Raw genomic sequence first — 12,447 nt, 5'->3', positions numbered from 1 at the left:
TTCAACAACAGCAACAACAAATTGCAAGGAAAAAAGGGTGTGGGGGGAAATGTGTAAATTAAAAAAGATTTAAGAAACATCCTTAAAGCCAGTGAGCTAGGAAGCTCCCCAAAGTTAAATTTCACCACATATGGATGGAGCGAGACCCTAAGAGACCCCAAACTTTAAGGGGAAGTAAGATATGGACCTCTCATACCATAGAGACCAGCTACTTGCCCAGGACAGGGAATTAATGGAGGCTCCTGTGAGGGAGACACTCCAGTTTGCATTACAGAAGGGAAAGAAAGGTTCCTCCAAAATGCTAATTTAGAACTAGGACTCAGGTACAGAACAGATTGGTGGTTGCCAGAGGCAAGGTTGAGGGGTGGATGAAGTGGGTGAAGGGGATCAAAAAGTGCAAACTTCCGGTTATAAAATAAGTAAGTCATAGGGATGTAATGTATAGCAAAGTGACTATGGTTAATAATACTGTATTGCAGACTTGAAAGTTGCTAAAAGAGTAGATCTTAAAAGATCTCATCAGAAGAAAAAAAAGTTTGTAACTATGTAGGGTGACATGTTAACTAGATTTATTGTGGTGATCATTTCACAATATATACAAATATAGAATCATTATGCTGTACACCTGAAACTAATATGATGTTATATGTTATACGTCAATTAAAAAAAAAAAAAAAAGAAAGAACTAGAACTCAGGGTTTGTTTCACTGGTTTTTAACCTGGCGAAAAGGCAAAGGGCAGGACCATCTCCTGAACAAGCCCTGTCAGCCCAGGCCCAGGAAACGCAGAGCTACGTTATGGCCAGTAAAGATGCTGAAAGTCAGGAGAACAAGAAAGGCATTGGGCAGATCTTAGAGAAGAAAATGTCAATTTCATGTTTGGGCATAAAGAAAGCGTCTCAGCACAGCCAGATCCTTTAATTGGATGACCCTGCAGCCTTCAGTGGCCTCCGAGGGCCTGAATTTTCTAGGCAGAGACAGGTATATCAGAGACACAGACATCCCAGGAAAATTGTGAATTCCCAAGATCAACAATAGTGAAGGCATTCTCCTTCCTTCCATGGCCCCCAGGGTCCCTGCCCAATCCAGCACCAGCCAGGATGCACCAAGAATGCCAGGAACCTCAGAATGTCATCTCCATCTTTAGGGGTGTGTATTCATTGTCAACCAGAAAACCCTCCTCCAATGTCTACAGAGAAGAAAATTTTATTCAAAGAAATGTCTCCATTCAGTTTCAGCAACTCCATTAAGTCTCGGAGAAGCACATCCTCTAATGAAGTTTAACTCTGCTTTTCACAAGCAGTGATATTTATCCTTCATAAACACATTTGTGTTTTTTTTTTTAAAAAAGATTATGAGGAGATTTCTACTTTTCTCCACTGGCCATGAAGGAGTAACAGGGTTCAAAATTACTCTCCCACAATACACAACTAGAAAACTGGACAAAATATGTAATAGAATTGTTTTTAGACATTGACACAGCACAGAATTATGATCCTTGAGAGAAGAGAAACAAATAAGTAAGCCCTGTGATTTTCCAGGCTTTCTGCCTGAAGGAATTTCTAAACTGCTGAGTATGAAAGGGGAACACAAACAGAGCTCAGTGGTTTCAAAAATCGGAGACAGAGATAGGAGTTTGGGGAGATTGAAGTGGATAGGGTTTACAGGACAGGGTCCTGGAGAGGAAGGAACGAGGCAGAGCAAGTATTCCTGAAATATGCATAGGAATTGCCCTTGATTCTATGACCAAATAACAATCTACATGTGGTGACATGATTTCATACGTAGAAAACCCTGAAGCTTCCACACACACACAAAACTGTTAGAACTAATATTGGGTGGGCCAGAAGGTTCGTTCGTTTTTTTCCATAAGATGGATCTAGTAGTACTTATTTGTCTTCAACATCATTCAAAACAATTTTATTAGATTGTATGTGACAGCTGTCATATCAGCATGCATTTAAAAAAAGACTTATCAAAATTGTGTAGCCATTTTAATATTGAAGATGGAAGAAAAAAAGCAACATTTTTGGCATATTAGGCTTTATTATTTCAAGAAAGGTAAAAACGCAACTGAAATGCACAAAAAGATTTGTGCAGTGTATGGAGAAGGTGTTGTGACTGATCAAACGTGTCAAAAGTGGTTTGCAAAGTTTCGGGCTGGAGATTTCTTACTGGACAATGCTCCACAGTTGGAGTTGAGGTTGACAGCGATCAAATTGAAACAATAATTGAGAACAATCAACGTTATACCACGCAGGAGATAGCCGAAATACTCAAAATATCCAAATCAAGCGTTGAAAATCATTTGCACCAGCTTGGTTATGTGAATCGCTTTGATATTTGGGTTTCACATAAGTTAAGCAAAAAAAAACCTTCTTGACCATATTTCCATATGCGATTCTGTATTTAAACGTAATGAAAATGTTCCGTTTTTAAAACAAATTGTGACGGGCTATGAAAAGTGGATACTGTACAGCAATGTGGAACGGAAGAGATAGTGGGGTAAGCTAAATGAACCACCACCAACCACACCAAAGGCTGGTCTTCATCCAAAGAAGATGATGTTGTGTATGTGGTGGGATTAGAAGGAGTCCTCTATTATGATCTCCTTCCAGAAAACCAAACGATTAATTCCAACAAGTATTGCTCCCAGTTAGACCAGCTGAACGTGGCACTCAATGAAAAACTTCCAGAATTAGTCAACAGAAAATGCATAATCTTCCATCAGGATAACGTAAGACCACATGTTTCTTTGATGACCAGGCAAAAACTATTACAGCTTGGCTGGGATGTTCTGATTCATCCACCATATTCACCAGACATTGCACCTTCGGATTTCCATTTATTTCTGTCTTTACAAAATTCTGTTAATGGAAAAAATTTCAATTCCCTAAAAGGCATCTGGAACAGTTCTTTGCTCAAAAAGATTAAAAGTTTTGGGAAGATGGAATTATGAAGTTGCCTGAAAAATGGCAGAAGGTAGTGGAACAAAAAGGTGAATATGTTGTTCAATACGGTTCTTGGAGAAAATGAAAAATGTGTCTTTTATTTTTACTTAAAAAACCAAAGGCTCATCTTGGCCCACCCAATACATGGATTCAATAAAGCAGCAGGATACAAAGTCAACATACAAAATTAAGTTGCATTCCTTTACACTAACAATGAAAGGTCTGAAAAGGAAATTAAGAAAACAACTCCTTCAATGAATGGTTCTGGGAGAACTGGATATTTACACACAAAAGAATGAAATTGAACCCTTACCTAACACCGCATACAAAAATTAACTGAAAATGGATCTATGACTTAAATGTAAAACCTAAAACAATAAAACTCTTAGAGGAAAACCCAGGACAAAAGCTTCCCAATGTTGGATTTGGCAATGATTTCTTGGATATGACACCAAAGGCCCAGGTAAAAAAAAGAAAAGATAGACAAATTGGACTTCATGGAAAAACTTTAAATTTATGCATCAAAAGACACTATCCACAGAGTAAAAAGACAACCCACAGAAAGGGAGAAAATACTTACAAATCATAAGGAATTAATATCCAGAACACATAAATAAATCCTAAAAGTCAGCAACAAAAAGCAAACAAGCCAACTTAAAAATGGGCAAAGGGGGACTTCCCTGGTGGTCCAGTGGTTAAGAATCTGCCTGCCAATGCAGGGGACACAGGTTTGAGCCCTGGACTGGGAAGATTCCACATGCTGCAGAGCAACTAAGCCCGTGTGCCACAACTACTGAGCCTGTGCTCTAGAGCCCGTGAGCCACAACTACTGAGCACATGTGCCACAGCTACTGAAGCCCATGTGCCTAGAACCCGTGCTCTTCAACAAGAGAAGCCACCACAATGAGAAGCCTGCGCACCAAAACGAAGAGTAGCTCCCACTCGCCACAACTAGAGAAAACCCGTGAGCAGCAATGAAGACCCAATGCAGCCAAAAATAAGTATATAAATTAATTAATTTTAAAAAAAGGGACAAAGGACATCAACAGACATTTCTCCAGTGAAGATATACAAATGACTAGTAAGCACATGAAGAGACACTCAACATCACTAACCATCAGGGGAATGCAAATCAAAACCATATTGAGAAACCACTTCACACCCATTAAGATGGTTGCTGTCAAAACAAAATAAAGCAGAAAATAGCAAGTATTGTCAAGGATATGGAGAAATTGGAACCCTTGCGCACTGTTGGTGAGAATGTAAAATGGTACAGCCACTATGGAAAACAGTATGGCAGTTCCTCAAAAAATTAAAAATAGAATTACAATATGATATAGCAATTCCACTTGAAATTGAAAGCAGGGTCTTGAAGAGATATTTTCACATCCATGTTAACAGTAGCACTATTCCCAATAGCTAAAATGTGAAAACAACCCAAATGTTCATCAACAGATGAATGGATAAACAAATTGTGGTATACACATACAATGGAACATTATTCAGCTTTAAAAAGGAAGGAAATTGTGACATATGCTACAACATGGATGAAACTTGAGGACATTATGTTAAGGGAAATAAGCTAGTTATACAAAGATAAATACTTCATGATTCCACTTATAAGAAATACTTAGTCAAAATCAGAGACAGACGGTAGAGTGGTTGCCAAGACCTGCCAGGAGGGGAGAACAGGGAGTTATTCTCCCCCTTGTATGGGTAAAGAGTTTCAGTTTTACAAGATGAAAACAATTCTGGAGATGGATGGTGGTGATGGTTTGCACAACAATATGAATGTACTTAATGCTCTAGACCACATACTTAAAAATGGTTAAGACAGTAAATTTTATGGTATGTGTACTTCACACAATAAAAAAATTAGACAAATTGACAGGAAAAAAGACAATTGGCAGTTTAAAGCAAAGAATCATTAATATATTGTGTGGTTTAAACCGTACATAGAAATAAGTGTAGAATAAAAATTGCACCAAAAATGAGAGGGAAGAAATGGAGGTATAATGTTTTAAAGTTTTTATACATGAAATGATATTACATTATTTGAAAATAAACTCTGATAAGTTAAGGATGAGTATCATAAAACCTAGAGCAACTACAAACAAACGAGCAAACAACAACAAAAAACATACACAAAGAGGCATAATTAGTAAGCCAATAATGGAGGTAAAATTGAATCCTAAAAAATATTCAGGCAATAAAAAGGAAACAAAGAACAAAGAGGAGGAGGGAGGAGAGAAAACCAATAGCAAGATCTAAACCCAGTCAGATTAATAATTATATTAAATGTAAATGTCTAAACACTGCAATTAAAAAGCAGAGAATATCAAACTGGATTTAAAAGCTAGACTCAACTATATGCTTTCAATAAGAATCTCACTTTAAATGTAAAGACACAGGTAGGTTAATAGGAAAGGATGAGAAAAGATATACCATGCAAACACTAATCATAAGAAAGCTGAAATGCCTATATTAAGATCAGACAAAATAGATTTCACAACAAGGAGCATTATCAAGGATAAAAAGGATCATATCATCATGTAAAAGGCTTAAATTCATCAGGAGACCTTACAATCCAAAATATGTATGCACCTAATAATAATAAAGCCTCAAAATGGTGAGAGGCAAAAACTGATAGAACTAAAAGGAGGAAAAGACAAATCCACAACTATAGTTGGAGATTTGAACACTCCTCTCTCAGTATTTGATTGAACAAGTATAAAGTAAATCAGTAAGGATATAAAAGACAAACAACACTACCCACCAACTTGACTTAATTGACATAAAATACTCCACCCTGAAACTGTAGAATACATATTTTTTCAAGAGCACATGATAGACTGTATGAGTCATAAAACAAACCTCATAAGATTTCAGATTTTTTTTTAAAATTTTTATTTATTTATTTATTTATTTTTGGCTGTGTTGGGTCTTCATTTCTGTGCGAGGGCTTTCTCTAGTTGCGGCGAGCTGGGACCACTCTTCATCACGGTGTGCAGGCCTCTCACTGTCACGGCCTCTCTCGTTGTGGAGCACAAGCTCTGGACGCGCAGGCTCAGTAGTTGTGGCTCACGGGCCCAGTTGCTCCGCGGCATGTGGGCTCTTCCCAGACTAGGGCTCGAACCTGTGTGCCCTGCATTGGCAGGCAAATTCTCAACCACTGCGCCACCAGGGAAGCCCAAGATTTCAGATTATTGAAATCATATAGAATATATTCCCCGTAAAACCCTCCAAATATTTGCAAATTAAATAACACACTTCTAAATGACTGAGAAGTCAATAAAAAAAATCATGAGGGAAATTAGAAAATATTTGAATTAAATTAAAATTAAAAACAATATATCAAAATTTGTAAGATGAGGCTAAAGCAGTGCTTAGAAGGAAATTTATAGCATTAAATATTTATATTAGAAAGTAAGAAAGGTTTGGGGAATTCCCTGGCAGTCCAGTGCAGTGGTTAGGACTTCATGCTTCCACTGCAGGGGGCATGGGTTCAGTCGCTGGTCCAGGAACTAAGATCCCGCAAGCTGCTCAGCCCGGCCAAAAAAAAAAAAAAAAAAAGTAAGAAAGGTTTAGGGCTTCCCTGGTGGCGCAGTGGTTGAGAGTCTGCCTGCCAATGCAGGGGACACGGGTTCGAGCCCTGGTCTGGGAAGATCCCACATGCCGTGGAGCAACTGGTCCCATGAGCCATAATTACTGAGCCTGCGTGTCTGGAGCCTGTGCTCCGCAACAAGAGAGGCCGCAATAGTGAGAGGCCCGCGCACCGCGATGAAGAGTGGCCCCCGCTTGCCACAACTAGAGAAAGCCCTCGCACAGAAACGAAGACCCAACACAGCCATAAATAAATAAATTTAAAAAAAAAAAGGTTTAAAATGAGTACACTAAGCTTCTCCAAGTAGGTGGAAGAAGAAGCCCAAATTCAAACTCAAAGCGTAAGAAATTGAGTGATAAAAACAAAATAACAAAATGTTAGCAAATTGAATCCAACAATATACAAAAATGATACTGCATCATGACCAAGTGAAATTTATTCCAGGAATTCAAGGTTGGCTTAACATTAAAAAATAAACTATTCTTTAGTTAACTTCTCAGTAGTTGCAGAAAAGGCACTTGACAAAATTCAATACCCATTCATGATAAAATCTCTCAACATACTAGGTGGAAAGGAACTTCCTTATCTTGAGGAAGGGCATGTATGAAAAACAGCTAGCATCATATTGATGATGGACGACTCAAGATTTTTCCCTAAAATTAAGTCCAGGACAAGGATATCCACTCTTACCACTGCTATTCAGCATGGTACTGGAGGTCCTAGCCACCACAATAACGCAAGAAAAAAGGCATGCACATAAGAAACAGAAAATAAAATTATCTATATTTGCAGATGGTATGATAGTTATGGCAGATTGTATTTTCCAAAGATGGTTTCACAAATATCTCCCATCCCATATGCTCTTCTTATAATGCGACTTGGACACTTTCCCAGTTAAGAGGTGGCCTCTATGTCTCCTTCTCTTGAAATTGGATGGTCTTTTGTGACTCTCATGACCAATAGAGTATTGTGAAAGTGATGCTTTGAAACTTTGAAGGCTATAGGATACATAAGGTGATATAGCTTCTGCCTTGCTCACAATAGTACTTGTTCTTGAAGCCTTCAGCCACCGTGTAAACAGTCTGATTGTCCTGAGGATGTTATGCAGTAAAGACAGCTCAAATAGCCCACACAGTAAGATCATACAGAAAGGCTATGAGACTGTCTGACTAGAGAGAGATGTCCATCTTAGCCTCCCTGGTTTTAGCCCCCATGCTCTTTCAGCTCTGGCTACCATCTGAAACTCTGAGCCAAAATTCCCTACCTGAGCACTTTCCAAATTCCCAAACCAAAGAAAATGTGAGAGATAATAAAATGTTTGTTGCCATATCCAACTAAAGTTTGGGGTAAATTGTTTTCTAGCAAAACCTAGAAAATCATGTACATAGAAAATCTTAAGAAATCTGTTTTTTAAAGTTATTAGAGGGGACTTCCCTGGTGGTCCAGTGGTAAAGAATCCTCCTTCCAATTCAGGGGACGTGAGTTCGATTTCTGGTTGGGGGACTAAGATCCCATATGCCTCTACAGAGCCTACGTGCTCTGGAGCCCGCATGCCACAACTAGAGAGAAGCCCACATGCTGCAACAAAGAGCCTGCGCACCGCAACAAAAGATCCCGCATGCCTCAACAAAGATTTTGCGTGCTGCAACTAAGACCTGACGCAGCCAAAAAAATATAAATAAATAAATTTAAAGCTATTAGAATGCATGAGCTTAGCAAAACCATAGGATACAGGGTCAATATATTTAAAAAACCTAACAACACACGGAACAAAATTGTAACTATGTGAGGTAATGGATATTAACTAAACTTATTGTGGTAATCATTTTGCAATGAATACATATAGCAAATCACTATGTTCTACACCTTAAACTCTAAAGTGTTATATGTCAATTATATCTCAATAAAACTGAATATATTTAATTTCTATACACTAGCAATAAATAATCAGAAAGTGAAAATTTGAAATATGTCCTTTAACAATAGCACCAAAAACCATGAAACACTTAGATGGCCAAGAAATATACTTTGAAAGCTACAAAGCACTGCTGAAAGAAATTGAAGAAAAGATTAGTGGAGTGATATACTATGTTCATTTACCTGAGGACTCAATATTGTCAAAGTGTCCATTTTCCAGAAGTTGATCTGTAGATTTTGTTCCTTTCCAGTCAAAATCACAACAGCTTTTTTGGGTGGAAAATTTTTTTTTTTTTAATTTATTTATGGCTGTGTTAGATCTTCGTTTCTGTGTGAGGGCTTTCTCTAGTTGCGGCAAGTGGGGGCCACTCTTCATCATGGTGCGCGGGCCTCTCACTATCACGGCCTCTCTTGCGGAGCACAGGCTCCAGATGCGCAGGCTCAGTAATTGTGGCTCACGGGCCTAGTTGCTCCGCGGCATGTGGGATCCTCCCAGACCAGGGCTCGAACCCGTGTCCCCTGCATTGGCAGGCAGACTCTCAACCACTGCGCCACCAGGGAAGCCCTTTGGGTGGAAATTTAAAAGCTTATTCTAAAATGTATATGGAGATGCAAAGGATCAAGAAGAAGCAAACAATTTTGAAAAAGAAAAACATAGGTGGAAGAAATACACTATCTGACTACAAAACTTACTTATAGCTATAGTAATCAAGATGTGTAGTATTAGCATAGGGATAGACACAGAGATTAATGGAACAAAGCAGAGAATCAAGAAGTAGACCCACATATATATGGTATGTTTATGTTCAACAAAGAGGCAAAGTACTTCAGTGGGGGAAATTATATAGTCTTTTCAACAAATGAAACTGGAACAGCTAGACATCATATGGAAAAAAATTAACCTCAATCCTTATCTCACACCTTACGTAAAAATTATCTTGGAATGGATCATAGACCTAAGCATAAAAGATAAAACTATAAAACTTCTAGAAGAAAGCAGAAGAAAAACTGCCACCTTGATGTAGGGCAAAGATTTTTAAAAATAGGTCACAAAAAGCATGAACCATAAAAGAAAAAAATTGATAAACTGGACTTCATAAAAGTTAAAATCTTCTGGTCTCTAAAAGACACAGTTACAAAAATGAAAACGCAATGGGAAAATATTCACAACACATATATCTATTGAAGGACTTGAATTTAGAGTAAACGTAAAGAATTCATAACTCAACAAAAAGAAGACAATCCAATAATAAAATGGACAAAAGATTTGAACAGACACCTCGGAAGAGAAGATACACAAATGGCTAATAAGTGCATTAAAAATGATCAGCATTATTAGCTGTCAGGGAAACACGAATGAAAGCCATAATGAGATACCACTGCACACATACAAAGGCTAAAGTTAAAAAGACCAAGTGTCGGTGGGGATGTGGAGCAACACGAACTCTCACAATTTACTGGTAGGAATGTAAAATGTACAACCACTTTGGAAAACAGTTTAGCTGTTCCTTATAAAGTAAACCTACACTCTCCATACAACCCAGTAACGCCTTCCTAGATGTTTACTCAAGAGAAATGGAAATATGTTCAAAGGCTGTAGCTTTTGCATCATAGCAAAAACTTGGAAACAATTCTAATGCCCATCGATAGGTGAAAAGATACACAATTTATGTTTTATTCGTATTACAGAGTTTTTGTTTTTGTTTTCATTTTTTTTTTTTGGCTGAGTCGGGTCTTAGTTGACGCACGCTGGATCTTCGTAGAGGCATGCGAGATCTTTCGTTTCGGTGCACAGGCTCTTCTTTGGGGGGTGCGGGCTTCTCTCTAGTTGGGGCGTGCTGTTTTGTTTTGTTTTTTAAACATCTTTATTGGAGTATAATTGCTTTACAATGGTGTGTTAGCTTCTGCTTTACAACAAAGTGAATCAGCTATACATATACATATATCCCCATATCTCCTCCCTCTTGCGTCTCCCTCCCATCCTCCCTATCCCACCCCTCTAGGTGGTCACTGTTCTTTTTTTTTTTTTCTTTATTTTTATTTTTGGCTGTGTTGGGTCTTCGTTTCTGTGCGAGGGCTTTCTCTAGTTGCAGCAAGTGGGGGCCACTCTTCATCGCGGTGCGCGGGCCTCTCACTATCGCGGCTTCTCTCGTTGCTGAGCAGGGGCTCCAGACGCACAGGCTCAGTAATTGTGGCTCACGGGCCCAGCCACTCCGCAGCATGTGGGATCTTCCCAGACCAGGGCTCGAACCCGTGTCTCCTGCATTGGCAGGCAGACTCTCAACCACTGCGCCACCAGGGAAGCCCGGTCACTGTTTATTTTTCTTTTTCTCTCTCTCTCAAGTTGTCGCGTGTGGGCTCTGTAGTTTGCAGCATGTGGGCTCTCTAGCTGAGGCGTGCGAGCTCAGTAGCTGTGGCACGTGGGCTTAGTTGCCTCGCGGCATGTGGGATCTTAGTTGCCCGACCAGGGGTGGAACCCGCGTCCCCTGAATTGGAAGGTGGTTTCCTTGCCGCTGGACAACGAGTGAAGTCCCTCCTATTACAGAGTTCTACAGTGCAGTAAAACATTGATATGTGAAACAACATGGGTGAATAACAAAAAGTAATCTGTAGTAACAGAAAGCAGTGTTTGCTTGGGGCTGGAGGTTGCAGGCAGTAGGGGGAGTTGACTGAGAAGTAGCATAAGAGAACTTTTTAGGGTAATGGATATGTTTCATATCTTGAGTGTGCTGATAGTTATACAGGTATACACATTTATCAGAACTCATGGAATTGTACACTTAAAATGGACACACTTTATTGATTATAAATTTTACCTTATAAAACTGATTTTTCAAAAAGATTTAAGAGACTTAAGTAAATGTAATATGGAGACATTGTTTAGATCCTGATTCTAACAAACCAACTGCAAAAAAATAAGACAGTTATGAAAATTTGAATACTTACTGAATATTTGCTGATATTAACATTCTTAAATTTTATCTATTATAATTATATTAAGAGGGGGTAAGAAATCCTTCTGTTTTTTATTAATTTTATTTATTTATTTATTTACTTATGGCTGTGTTGGGTCTTCGTTTCTGTGCGAGGGCTTTCTCCAGTTGCGGCAAGCAGGGGCCACTCTTCATCGTGGTGCGCGGGCCTCTCACTATCACGGCCTCTCTTGTTGTGGAGCACAGGCTCCAGACGCGCAGGCTCAGTAATTGTGGCTCACGGGCCTAGTTGCTCCATGGCATGTGGGATCTTCCCGAACCAGGGCTCGAACCCGTGTCCCCTGCATTGGCAGACAGATTCTTAACTGCTGCGCCACCAGGGAAGCCCAATACTTCTGTTTTAAGGATGTATTTATAGATGAATTGATATAGCATGTGGGATTTGCTTTAAAAGAATTAAAGCACGGGGCAGTGGTGGGGATGTAGGTGAAATAAGTTTGGCCAAATATTGATAATTATTGAAGCTGGCTGATGGGCACACTGTGGTTTAGTATATTATTGTAATTATAATTTTATTATTATATTATAAATTATTATATTATATATTATTATATTAATTTTATCTCTACATTTGTATATGATTGAAATTGTCCATAATAAAAACATTTTTTAAGGAACTTAGGAGTTATATCACCCAAATGCAATGCTTTAACCTTGTCTGGATCCTAAGTGAGCAAACCTACAATAGAAAGATATTTATGGCACAATTGGGGAAATCTGAATATGGACTAGATAATGGATGATGCTGCGGAATTTGGAGGAGAAACTTTTTTTGATGTTATAATAATTTTGTGGTTATGTAAAGAAGAAGATGAAGATAAGGACTAAGGAGGAGGAAGAGGAGAAGCCGCAGCCATAACAAGGATCACACCTGGCACTTGATCTTGGTTTCTTCATTTTCCTCTCCAGAAGTTCTCATAGAAATTGTTTATTCTTTCCCCTGTCAGCTTTATTGAGATATGAATGACATACAACATTGAGTA

This window comes from Balaenoptera ricei, chromosome 3, assembly GCF_028023285.1.
Source record: "Balaenoptera ricei isolate mBalRic1 chromosome 3, mBalRic1.hap2, whole genome shotgun sequence".
NCBI classification, from domain to species: domain Eukaryota; kingdom Metazoa; phylum Chordata; class Mammalia; order Artiodactyla; family Balaenopteridae; genus Balaenoptera; species Balaenoptera ricei.
Note: the sequence above shows the minus strand (reverse complement) of the source record.